At 38.8% G+C, this 13,065-nt stretch overlaps 1 pseudogene; it reads left to right on the top strand.

The window, feature by feature from the left end:
• LOC122751442 overlaps nt 1-13,065 on the top strand; it is a 51,169-nt pseudogene that overhangs the window by 22,949 nt on the left and 15,155 nt on the right.

Genomic DNA, 13,065 nt, shown 5'->3' with positions numbered 1-13,065 from the left:
AGAGCACTGGCCCTGGAGTCAGGAGTACCTGAGTTCAAATCTGCCTCAGACACTTAAACACTTACTAGCTGTGTGACCCTGGGCAAGTCACTTAACCCCAACCTGCCTCACTAAAAAAATAAAAATAAAAATAAGAGCAAAAGGACTCAAAATAAGGGATTGTACTGTGATTTAAGTGCTTAAACTTTAGTGTATGTGTAAAATAATACTGTCTCTTTAAGGCCCTATGCATAAGAAGCAATTAATGGTGAAAAGGGCAGGAAAAGTGTCTTTGTACAAAGGAAGAAATGTGTATTAAATTGTCAGAGAATGTGAGATATTGACCCTTTTGTGGGATGAACATTTGATAGCTAATATGATTATAAAATGAACTTTGTTTTAATATGGACCACTAAAATATATGTGTATGAAGAAATAGCTTTCAGATGAGATTTGAACAGTTTTGAAGAGAAAATGATCTGCAGTATAGATTTGAAGATGTATATGAGAACTGTTTAATGTTATAAAGAATGTACTTAATGCATACACTAACACTTAAGTACTTTACTCATGGGACATCCCTCTTAAATGGAACTGCTCCATCTCCCCTTTCATGCCTGGTGGGTCTAAATTCTCAAAGAGATCATCACCACCCCACAGATGAACAGTGTTCAAGGAAGGAAGAATAATTTTTCATACTTTTTGTAACATTCTTCATTGTGATCTGAAGAGATTTCCTTTGGTGATTTGTTTTTGGTTTTTGGTTTTGGTTTGGTTTGTTGGTGTTTTTTGGTGGGGGCAATGAGGGTTAAGTGACTTGCCCAGGGTCACACAGCTAGTAAGTGTCAAGTATCTGAGGCTAGGTCCTCTTGAATCCAGGGCCCGTGCTTTATCCACTACACCACCTAGCTGCCCCTTGGTATTTGTTTTTTAAAACAAGTTTTAAATTATGAAATCCCCCACATTGTTCATTTTTATCTATTAGGTGGATGTAAAGCAACCTTATTTTAAAAAGTAAACTTCTATGTTCCCATAACATTTGCATAAGGTTAAATATAATGGAGTCATGAAACTCTTGTATTACCGTAGAACTCCAAGAAATACCTAGTTTACACAGATCAGTAAGTGGCGCTGTGTCAGGTATTCCCCTAAAAAGAGCTATTATTCTTAAAAGAAAATAAGTCAGACTTAGAAATAAAGCAGAACAATTTTTAATGTAGAATAATTAACTTTTTGTTGACAGAAGTAGGTAAATTCAATAGCTGTGAGACCAGGAGATGGGGCTCTGGTAGAAAGCATCATAAAGAATCATGAAGTAATACTTACACCCCATTTGTTTTCTTTGAATTTAGGAAGTATATTTCTCTAGCTTACAAAAGCGCCTTGTACATAGTAGGTGATGCAGTGTTTACTGAATTAAATGACATATTCTAAAAACTAGCAAGGTTATCCAGCGAGATGGACTGCGAAGATACTTACCCTTCAGTTTTCATTTCTGGATTATGACTTTAGATTTGCATCAAATTAGACCATGAATATTACCATTATCCCTTCCTTTTTTTTTTAAGCAGTGGAGTTTTTTTACATGGGTTGATCACATCCTGCAGGAATTTTAATGTTTACGTATAAAATAAAATTATAGGGGACAATTTGCAAGTTTTTCACAGGAATAAAACAAGTCACTTTGTTAGTTCTGGATAGATTCATTCTTTGAGTTTTTTGAGGATGGCTATGTTTAGCAAGGCAACTCTCTCGGGCAGAGAGAGCCTGGATGTCTTCTCAGAAAACCTTTTTTAAGAACCAGCTCTGCCACTTTTATGACTTTGGACAAATCACTTAACCTCTCAGCCTCAGATGAAGATATCTGTAATAAAAAAAAAAAAAAATCAGCAAGTCATACTTTCACCTCCTGTTCACACTTGGGCTGTTGTGAAGATCAAGTGGGAGAGATGATGTATATAAAACACTTTGCTTTCAGATGAGCTACATAAATGACAGCTTTATTATGACAGCCATCAACATCATCTCTTTCAGTCATTGTGCTTAAAGATATATTGAAATACAGCCATCTTATTTGGCCTGTGAAAATTCTCACCTGTCAAAAACATTGTCAAAACTGTAAAGCCCTATGTAAATGAGAATTATTACCTGTGGTCAATAATTTAAATGAATAATTAATAGCAGTTATTTGATTTTTAAATATGCATTTACTATAGAACTTAAATCAATTATATTGAGTTAATAATAATTAAATGAGAATCATTACCTCACTTAACATAAATGAAAATTAGGAACCTTCCATTAAGCAGGAGTACCGAGAGAATCTGGCCCTTCCTCACCCAATGTTCTTCGTCTGTTTTAGTTTCTCGTGCTCATCAGCCACTCCTGGCTCAAGAAGTTTGGTTACTATAAGATCAGTTTTATTTTCCCTTCTATGTAGAAGGAGCAGCTGCAACTGTGATGTTTATGCCGGGACAGGGAACACTATTACATTTTGGCTTTTTATCTCACAGCTAAATGTAAGTACAATGTTTCTGATCTTAAATCTGTAAATATTTGCCAATTAAGAAAGGTAAATATTTTTTAATTGCATTAATTCTTTTCATTTACCCTTTCAAGATAAAAAAAAAGCACTTTGACCAAAGTCTTTCTATATTTATTGTACGAAAATTAAATACAGTTTTTTATTTTTCCTGTCTCCTACAAAAAAATAATAAACAGATCAGAGAAAATCAATCTTTATCTCCTGCAGTTTGTTTCCATACCTGTCCTCCTACCTGTTCCTCCTGTCCTCCTACAGATCAGAGACAGACAGGAAAAACATAATACCAATTTATTCTGTCCCAAGAAGAAAGAAACATGATCATGTGAAGACCCCCTCCTAAGAAGGGAGCTGGGGGACTCCCTCTTTCTGAGGGTAGGATAAGGGTTTTTTGTTCACTGGGTTCAGGGTGTTGTCAGTTTCATTAGCATGTTACAAATCAACCCAAAAGCAAAATACTATAACAAGAATGGATGTAATGCAAAAGCAGTTTTAACAATTTCAGTATAACAAGTATGGAGGAAATTTAGAAGCACCATGATAAGATTACAGGGTTCCAAAAAGGAGTTGGCAAGGATGAGGATACCCAGATGTCCCATTAAGGATAGCTCAGCAGATACCAGGATAGCAAGTCCCTATCTGAGTTCAGTTTGGAGTTCATGTTGAAGGGCATTTTTGCTCCTATTAACCCAGGGTTTCATAAAAAATATTTTTGGATAATAGGCACCTCAATCAAATCCAGGTGATCCATACATTCATATTAACATCTACAGAAGAAGTTAGTTCCAGAGCAACAAAAGGCTGATTTGTGCAAAAGGGACATGATGGATTGTTTAATTCCTTTGGATTTTCATTGCTACATGCTTGAGGCATAACATAAACAAGATATTGAAGTAAACTAATTGCTCACCGTTCCTTTCTTTACCCTTCCTCCCTTTTTTAAAGTAAACTCTTTTCCGTAGAATTTGTATGTTGCTTCCTCCAGTCTATTTTGCCACTGATGCTCTTTCAGATTAATTCTTTTTGATAAAAGTATTTTTTTCCAGTTACATGTAAAAATAGTTCTCAACATTTGTTTATACAAGCTTTCCAATTTCAGATTTTTCTCCCTCCCTCCCCCCTCCCCCCTCCCCTAGATAGCAGGCAATCTGATATAGGTCATATATATATATATATATAATCGCATTAAACATATTTCTGCATTAGTCAGGTTATAAGAGAAGAATCAGAGCAATGAGGGAAAACCTCAAAATAGAAAAACAACAGCACTAAAAGCAAAAGAGATAGTATAGTTCGATCAGCATCTCTACTCCACAGTTGTTGTTTTTTCTGGATTTGGAGATCCCCTTCCATCATGGGTCCCCTGGAACTCTTCTGTACCATTGCAGTGGTGAGAAGAATCTAGTCCATCACAGTAGATCAATCCACAATGTTGATGATACTGTGTACAATGTTCTTCTGGTTCTGCTCTCAGATTAATTCTTGCTGAAGTGTTAGTGCACATATTTTTGTTTAAAGAGAACACTTAGGGCAGCTAGATGGTGCAGTGATTAAAGCACCGGCCCTTGGAATCAGGAGTTACCTGAGTTCAAATCTGGCCTCAGACACTTGACACTTACTAGCTGTGTGACCCTGGGCAAGTCACTTAAACCCTATTGCCTAAAAACAAAACAAAACAAAAAAAGAGAACACTTAGAAAGGATAATGGATAACCCAGCATGATCTCTGATGGTGAAGTTTGGACTGGATTCACTCTCAATCTTTCCATAGCTTGTCTACCTAGTTCATCTATAAAATTTGGGATTATTTTCATTAAAAATCTTTCCTATAGGGGCAGCTAGGTGGCGCAGTGGATAGAGCACCAGTCCTGAATTGAGGAGGACCTGAGTTCAAATCCCAGCCTCAGACACTTGACACTTACTAGCGTATGTGGACCCTGGGCGCAGGTCTCTTAACCCTCATTGCATCACAAAAAAATCAAACAATAAAAAGTTACTACCAGTGCATGCCCTTTGATTCAGTATACCACTTTGAGGTTTCTATCCCATCCAAAGATCAAAGACAAAGGTAGAGATCTTACATGAAATAAATAAACAAATCAATAAATGTATGTATGTATTCATGTAGATATAATGTATACACATATGTAAACCACATATATATATACCGATTTTTTGTAATAGCAAAAAACAGAAACTAATGGATGCCATTAGTTGAGGAATAGCTGAATAAAATTATGGATTATGACTGTTAAGGGAATCTTATGCTCTAAGAAATAGAGGATTTAAAAGAAACATTGAAAGACTGATACAGGGGGCAGGTTAGGTGGTACAGTGAATAAAGCATCAGCCCCTGGATACAGGAGGACCTGAGTTCAAATCCAGCCTCAGACATTTGAACCACTTACCAGCTGTGTGGACCCTGGGCAAGCTCACTTAACCCTCATTGGCCCTACCCCCACCCCCCAAAAAGATACAGATTAAAATAAGCAGAACCAGGAAGTAAATTACATGATAGCACTCAATATTTATTTTTTAAAAAATCAATTTTGAGGAATTTTATAACAGATTTAGAATGAAATGAGCAAGGGGCAGATAAGTGGTGCAATATAGATAAAAGCACTGGCCCTGGATTCAGGAGGACCTGAGTTTAAATGTGGCCTCAGACACTTTGACACTTTATTAGCTTTGTGACCCTGGGCAAGTCACTTAACCTTCATTGCCTTGCCCCAAAAAACCAACAAACAAACAACAACAACAAAAAGAATGAAAATGAGAAGAACCAGGAGAAGGTTTTTATATCATATACAATAATTACTGTAAAAGACAAGCAAACTCATGAAAGCTGTAAGAACTACTATTCATGTGTGTTTTTAAAATCTATTGTGTTACACTGTACTTTATAAAATTATTAACTTATATATTAATGACTATTATGCCCATTTTGGGCATTTAAGGATTTATTATTAATTAATGTTATACATTAGTAAATTATTGACTCCCTGGCAGTTATCACCGGCAGAAAGGAAGCACCCAGAAGCCCCATGCTGTCTCTCAGAGAGACCACAGGTGGTCTCAAGGAGAGTTTTCAGAAGCCCTACCATACTTACACTGCCCTGAGAGGAAAGAGTGCACACCAAGTGGACAGCATATCTGAGCCAAGAGAACAGGTCCAAAACCCGCCAAGATAGTGGACCCTCCCTAGGTCAAGGCTTTTATCCTGTTTGATAGAGGACAGATCACTATACATTGATCAAAGCTAATTGGTTTAGCATCATTCAATTCCATTGGTTGACATGACTTGAGGGTTGCCCAAATTAAATGAGCTCTACCCATGGACATGATGATCTAATGGAAGAGACCCTCATTCAACTTAGCTAGACAAAAGAGTCTATCCCCATTAATTTTTGTACCCTTGGGCTGCCCCGAACAAGATTAAAACTTCCTCAGAACTGAACTTTCTGAAGTGGGGGAGAGGAACAGGGAAGGGACTTAAACTAATCTATATTGCACCACCTATCTGCCCCCCTGCAAGAAACTCATTATTAATAATTATTTTCACACACATAACAAGCACCATCCATGACTCCGAAGGACTGATGGTGGAAACATACTCATGTACCTCTTGACAGAGAGGTGATGGATTGAGAATGAAGCAGAATAAGCCACATTATTTTTGTATACAAGCAAGGAGAGAATTGTTTGCTTGACTGGCATATTAATTACAAAGGAATTTTCCTTTTCCTCTTTTTTTTTCAGTGGAGTGAGAGGGAAAGTTGTCGTTTACTTGTTTCAGTCATGTCCAACTCTTTGACTCCTTTTTGGGTTGTTTTTTTGGCAAAGATACTGGAGTGGTTTGCACATTCCCTTCTCCAGCTCATTTTACAGATGAGGAAAACTGAGGAAAACAGGATTTAGTTGACTTGCTTAGGTCACACAACTAGTAAGTGTCCTAAGGCCAGATTTGAACTCACAATGATTAGTCTTCCTGACTCTGATGTCAGATCTAGCACTCAACCACTTTGCCACCTAGCTGGGCCTCAGAAAAGAAAATAGATTTCTGTTAAGTTTTTTTTAAAAAAGGATAGAATGAGAGGTAGTACCTATGGGGGATGTTGTCCGTACTTTCAGATGAAGTCACTATATGTTAGTTTTATTTTAATTGTTTTACTTTGTTAATAAGACACTTCTCTCGGAGTAAGGGTGATTCATCTGTAAATGCTTGTAATGTAAAAACAAACATCAATAAGACTTTTTAAAAAAAACTAAAGTCTCCATCTAACACCCAGCTGCCTACCTCCAGGGGCTACGTGAAATGTCAGTACAGACCTCTCCAGGTTTGTATCTCTCTGAGCCCAACAACTGATGGCCACATCTGCGTCTGAACTCCTTTGTGGTCTGAGTGATTCTCCCTTAGTCAGGAGCAGTTTCCTTCTTGCAAATTTTGCCCCTGGAGGTCTCCTGTTCATGAGAGGGAGAAAATATTAGCCAACTCTTCCTGGTGTATGCCCTCTACTTTTTTCTTTTCTTTTTTCTTTAAACCAAATACTAGCTTTTACCTCAACTTGTGTCTAAAAAACAAATCTTTGCTTCCGGTAACAATTTTCACATGTATGTTTTCTTTTTCTAGGGTAGTAGTTCAAGCCTCCTTTAGGTTTGTTCAATCTGCCTCTGGCTGAAATCATTGATGCGGATGTCCTGAAATTCAAAACGGAAGTACAGTTCCTTTATAAAATGACAGTCAAAGTCACAATTTGTAGACCAGGACATAAAATTCACTGCATTTCAGTTATGGTTTTCTTCTGTAAATCAACTGTAATCATAGATTTAGAACTGCAAGGGAGCTCAGAGACCTTATTTGACAGGTGAGGACAACTAGGGCTCATGGCAGAATGGAACAGTCTAGTATAGACACACAGTCTTCTTGAAGAAGGACCATTAACTGGCAGTTAAAAAAAGTTACTAGGGGCAAGCTAGGTGGTGCAGTGGATAGAGCCACTGGCCCTGGAGTCAGGGGGACCCTGAGTTCAAATCCGGCCTCAGGCACTTAACAGCTGTGTGACCCTGGGCAAGTCAACTTCACCCCAATCGCCTCACTTAAAAAAAAAAAAAGTTACTATTCCTCTTAAAAGCTGTCACTTTGAGATTGGCTCATAGGACCAGGATAAGAAAAACAAATGTTGGTATTGGTAGTTTTCTCCCCTTTCCTGAAATGATTTTATAATTTTTAGGGGACAAGGAATCAACTTACAGCCAATACTAAGAAAGATTTACTTTGAACCCTGAGAGACAACAGAAGTCAGATGCAGTAGTCCAGTGTGTACCACAATAACAAAATTAAAGGACACACTTCACCTTTCTCTTGACAATCAATAAAGACCAAAAGGGGAAACAAGTAGCAAGCAGCCAACATTTATATGTGAATTTAGGGTTTACCAAGTGTTTTAACACATAACCTAATGTGCTGTGATTCACCCTTTTTACAGAGGATACCAGGGTTCAGACAGGTTATGACCTTGCTTAAGGATCCAAGTCAGAATCTGCACTCAGGTCATCCTGACTGCCCAAGTCCATGCTTTAAACAATTATGCTTTTCTTACAAGTACAGGTGTCATCAGTGATAGTCACATAGTTAGGTGCTTTTTGCTTAGCTTTTGGGGGGAAATGTACTTTGGTAATAAGCACTTGTTTCATCAAAATTAAATGTATCATGAAAATTTTTTAGGACGTCTTCCCCCCCCCCCCCACAGGGCAGTGAAGGTTTAAGTGACTTGCCCAGGGTCACACTGCTAGTACGAGTCAAGTGTCTGAGGCTGGATTTGAGCTCAGGTCCTCCTGAATCCAGGGCCGGTGCTTTATTCACCTAGCTGCCCCCTGAAAAATTATTATTATTATTTTTTTTTTTTTTTTAGTGAGGCAATTGGGGTTAAGTGACTTGCCCAGAGTCACATAGCTAGTAGTGTGTGTAAGTGTCTGAGGACGGATTTGAACTCAGGTACTCCTGACTCCAGGGCCGGTGCTCTATCCACTGTGCCACCTAGCCATCCCGAAAATTTTTTAAAAATGCCCTTCCCAGAAAATGAAAAAAGATTTACTTCTCAGAAACTTTTTTTTGGGGGGCAGGACTATGAGGGTTAAGTGACTTGCCCCAGGGTCACACAGCTAGTCCGTGTCAAGTGTCTAAGACCATATTTGAACTCAGGTCCTCCTGAATCCAGGGCTAGTGCTTTATCCACTATGTCACCTAGCTGCCCCCTCTCAGAAACTTTTGAAATCATTTACCAACTAGTATGTGTCTGACACAAAACTCAAATTCACTCTTCCTGTAAAAGAAGAGATTGAACTTTTGCTCCGTAACACCCTAAGAACAAAATTCAAAGTCCATGTTTGTTGCTGTTTAATTGCCTACCAGACATTTTAAAAATTAATGAGAGCACCGGCCCTGGAGTCAGGAGTACCTGAGTTCAAATCTAGCCTCAGACCCTTGACACTTACTAGCTGTGTGACCCCAGGAAAGTCACTTAACCCCAATTGCCTCACCAAAAAACAAAAAAAAATAATAATGAGAAAAAATTCTTTTGGCCTGCTGCAAAAAGGTCATCCACTATTTAGATTTGCTTTACAGTTCCAGCTGATTCCCTTACATTTCCAGTGTGTTGTATTGCTTTAGATTGGAGAGGAATAGGTGAGTTTGAGACACAGCTTCTGTACATTCTCATTTGAGCTCTTTTGCTAAGGAAAAAAGCCACTCTTACCACTCAGTTGATCAGTGTTGTTTATTGGCAAGAATACTCAACAGGAACATACATCCTTCACTTAACCTTACATCTGGCCCCCAAATTCCTGAATGTAATGAGCTGTTTGTGACTGGTCCACGGGGGTTATAGCAGCTCTCTGTGATGGTTTAACTTCAGCTATATTGCAGCCTGGTCTTTATTTTTTTAGTTACTATGGTTTCATAAATAGTTCAAACCCTATGCAATTTTAGTGTGTTAATTATCTTTAAGACATTCTTTAATTCATTGAAAAAGAATGTGATAGGGGCAGCTAGGTGGCGCAGTGGATAAAGCACTGGCTCTAGATTTAAGAGGATCTGAGTTCAAATCCAGCCTCAGACACTTGACACTTATTAGCTGTGTGACCTTGGGCAAGTCACTTAACCCTCAATGCCCCACCCAAAAAAAAAAAAAAGAATGTGATAATCAGGTAACAGGATTCTCTCCTAAGCCATGCTCAGCAGAAGCTGGGTACCTTCAGGCCCCATACCCCAAGAGGCATAAAGATATTAAGATCAAACTAAAAGACCATTTGGTAGTGTTTTGCATTGAACCATCAGATTTATCAATCCCTCAGACTTATCCAAATTTGTTTTTGTCATTAATATGACAACTTAAAAGTCAGTTCATTGAAATACTACAGGGGGTTATGTAAATATTCATACTTTTGGTTGGCTTTTCTGACTTTATTTATCTGTTTTTTGTTTTTTGTTTAGTGAGGCAATTGGGGTTAAGTGACTTGCCCAGGGTCACACAGCTAGTTAAGTGTTAAGTGTCTGAGGCCGGATTTGAACTCAGGAACTCCTGACTCCAGGGCCGGTGCTCTATCCACTGCGCCACCTAGCTGCCCCTTATTTATCTGTTTTTAAACAGCACTTCCATTTGTGGTTCCATACATGTGTGAATACCTGACAGCATTAACTGAGTATGAAATAGATTTACTCTGATCTTATCCCGTTACAGATCCCCCCTTTCCTCGATGGTTTTTGGGACCAATGCATTGTTTACCAAACCTGCCCAGTCTTTAGCTCCTATGGTTATAGTCACTGTGTTAAACCAGTTTGGATACGAGCAGCTAAACAAGAAGTCAGTACAGATCGATCCCAGGTAAGTTATCTTAAAATGATGAAGAAGCAGTGAGAAAGCTTTGTGTATCTGTGTTCAATTCAACAGACACTTATGGGAGGCAGCATGGCTTAGTGGAGAGAGAGCCACCTCAGAGCCAGAATGGGTCTGACATTTATTGGCTTTGTTACCCTGGGAAACTCTTTTAGCCCCTCAGTGTCCCAAACAACTCTAACAGTGTAAATCACAGGACAGTTGACCTGAGGCCTTGGTAGAGTTTCCCAGAGCTCATTTCACCAATAAAATCACAGTTCCAGATGCCCTCTTATTCCCCTCCAAAAATACAAGAAGGCAGTGTGCTAAATGCTGAAAATACAAAGATAAAAATAAGAGAGAAGGAATTTCATGAAGAAGGGAAGGAAAGGGGACTTGGTGTCATTCCTGGCTCTACTGTTAATCTTCAGGTGTGTGGTTGAGAATGAGAGGGGGCAGTGAGAGAAAGTCCACTTCCCCATGTGAAAATTAGGAAAAATTATTTGATAGTTGCTCCTACATGGAGAAATTAGTTAGGAATCTTATAACACTAAAGGCCCCAAGTGATGGATAAGAGTCATGCTAGCTAAGAATATGGATGATCAGGACATAGGAAGCTCATGAAACCCTACCTGTGCCTTAGAGGACCTTCATGAATTCATGAATAAACACTTAACAAGTGTTTATTAAACCCCTACTGTATACCAAGCACAATGCTAGGCACTGGCAATGCAAAGGTAAAAATTTATAGCTCTTGCCTTCAAATAGCTTACATTCTATTAATGGAAAACAGCATGTACACAGGAGAATAAACATAAAACATACAAAGTAAATACAAAGAAATTTCATTGGGAGGTTACTAGCTGTGGAGATCAGGATGGACTTCTTGTAGGAGATGATACCTGAGCTGAACCTCAAAGAAAGCCAGGGATTATGGGAAGTAGACATGCTCAGGAAATGCATTCTGTTGTTGTTGTTGTTGTTGTTGTTTTTGGTTTTGTTTTGTTTTGATTTTTTTGGTGAGGCAATTTGGGTTAAGTGACTTGGCCAGGGTCACACAGCTAGTAAGTGTTAAGTGTCTGAGGCTGGATTTGAACTCAGGTCCTCCTGAATCCAGGGCCAGTGCTCTATCCACTGCGCCACCTAGCTGCCCCAGGAAATTGCATTCTGTATATAGTGAATTCCATGTATAGTAAATATTTGTTGCTTTACCTTGAATTGACATCATAAAGTCTTGGAGATTGGAGATAGTATGCCATGTACAAGAAGGAAGAAGTCGATCAGAGTAGTGGTTTGCCAGAGCCAGATTCTGAAAAGTTAAAAAAACCCAATTGGAGTTTGTATTTTTTTTTTAAATGATAGAGGCAAGAAGGAGCAACTAGAGCTTCTTGAGCAAGAGAGCGTTATGGTCAGATCTATGCTTTAAGAATATCAGTTTGAGGGGCAACTAGATGGTGCAGTGGATAGAGCACTGGCCCTGGAGTCAGGAGTACCTGAGTTCAAATCCGGCCTCAGACACTTAACACTTACTAGCTGTGTGACCCTGGGCAAGTCACTTAACCCCAATTGCCTCACTAAAAAAAAAAAAAAAAAGAATATCAGTTTGGTAGCTGTGTGGGTAGGGTAGATTGGAAAAGAGACTCATTAGGAAGCTGTTACAGTGGTCCTTCTGAAAAGTGATTAAGGGCAACCTGGGTAGTTAGCTTTCCTTGGAAGTAGAAATATTAAAGACTTAATTATTGATGGATTAAGAAGATATATATTGGGGCAGCTAGGTGGTGTAATGGATAGAGCACCGGCCCTGGAGTCAGGAGGACCTGAGTTCAAATCCAGCCTCAGACACTTGACACTTACTAGCTGTGTGACCCTGGGCAAGTCACTTAACCCCTATTGCCCCGCCAAAAAAAAAAAATGTATATTACCAATTTAGCAAACTGGTCTGGAGATGTAGAACTATTTTTAGAGATGTATTCATCCAGGTGTATTGTTTAGCAAATCTGTGATAAGGATGAGTTGATAGGAGGCTTTGCCTCAGAACAATGAAATTTAGAGGGCAGTGACATGCTCCTTACTCTTTAAGCTGGTAGAAACAACTGAACTCAGAAGGTAATTAGCAAGGATAATTAGTTAATTTAAGAAACTACCAAAAGATAAGATTTTCTGCTCCCTTCCCCATCCCTGTTTCCTTTCCTGACATCCTCAGCAGCTGCCTCAGGGCATCTTAGGATCTCCTGTACCACAACTAAATTCATTTTTAAAGGTTCATTTCAGGAGGCTTTTCCTGATTCTTGCCCTTAGCAAGTTGGGGGTTTTGGGGGGTGGATGGGGGGGAGGAGAAGAAACTATCAGAATTGCTAATTATATTGCTCTACCATTTAGTGCCCTGGAGTAATTTAACATTTGGTTTACCAGTGGCCTGGATGGATAATGTATTTCTGAAAATGATCCAGCTGTAATGTCCATAAAATGCTTTAAAATCCTCCATGGTAAAATTACTTAGCAAAATACACAACTATAACTAACACATAATCCTTGCATATGCTTTTATTGTTTTGTGTTTATAATTTATACAACTGCAGCTTGGGGGTGTTGGCCCTTTACTGGCCTGTTTTTGAGAGCTGTAACTAAGTACCAGTAGGGAGGCATTGTCTCAGTGGACAGACCATTGTGA

Source organism: Dromiciops gliroides, chromosome 1, assembly GCF_019393635.1.
Source record: "Dromiciops gliroides isolate mDroGli1 chromosome 1, mDroGli1.pri, whole genome shotgun sequence".
Classification (NCBI taxonomy): Eukaryota; Metazoa; Chordata; class Mammalia; order Microbiotheria; family Microbiotheriidae; genus Dromiciops; species Dromiciops gliroides.
This window is presented reverse-complemented; position numbering and strand designations above follow the sequence as displayed.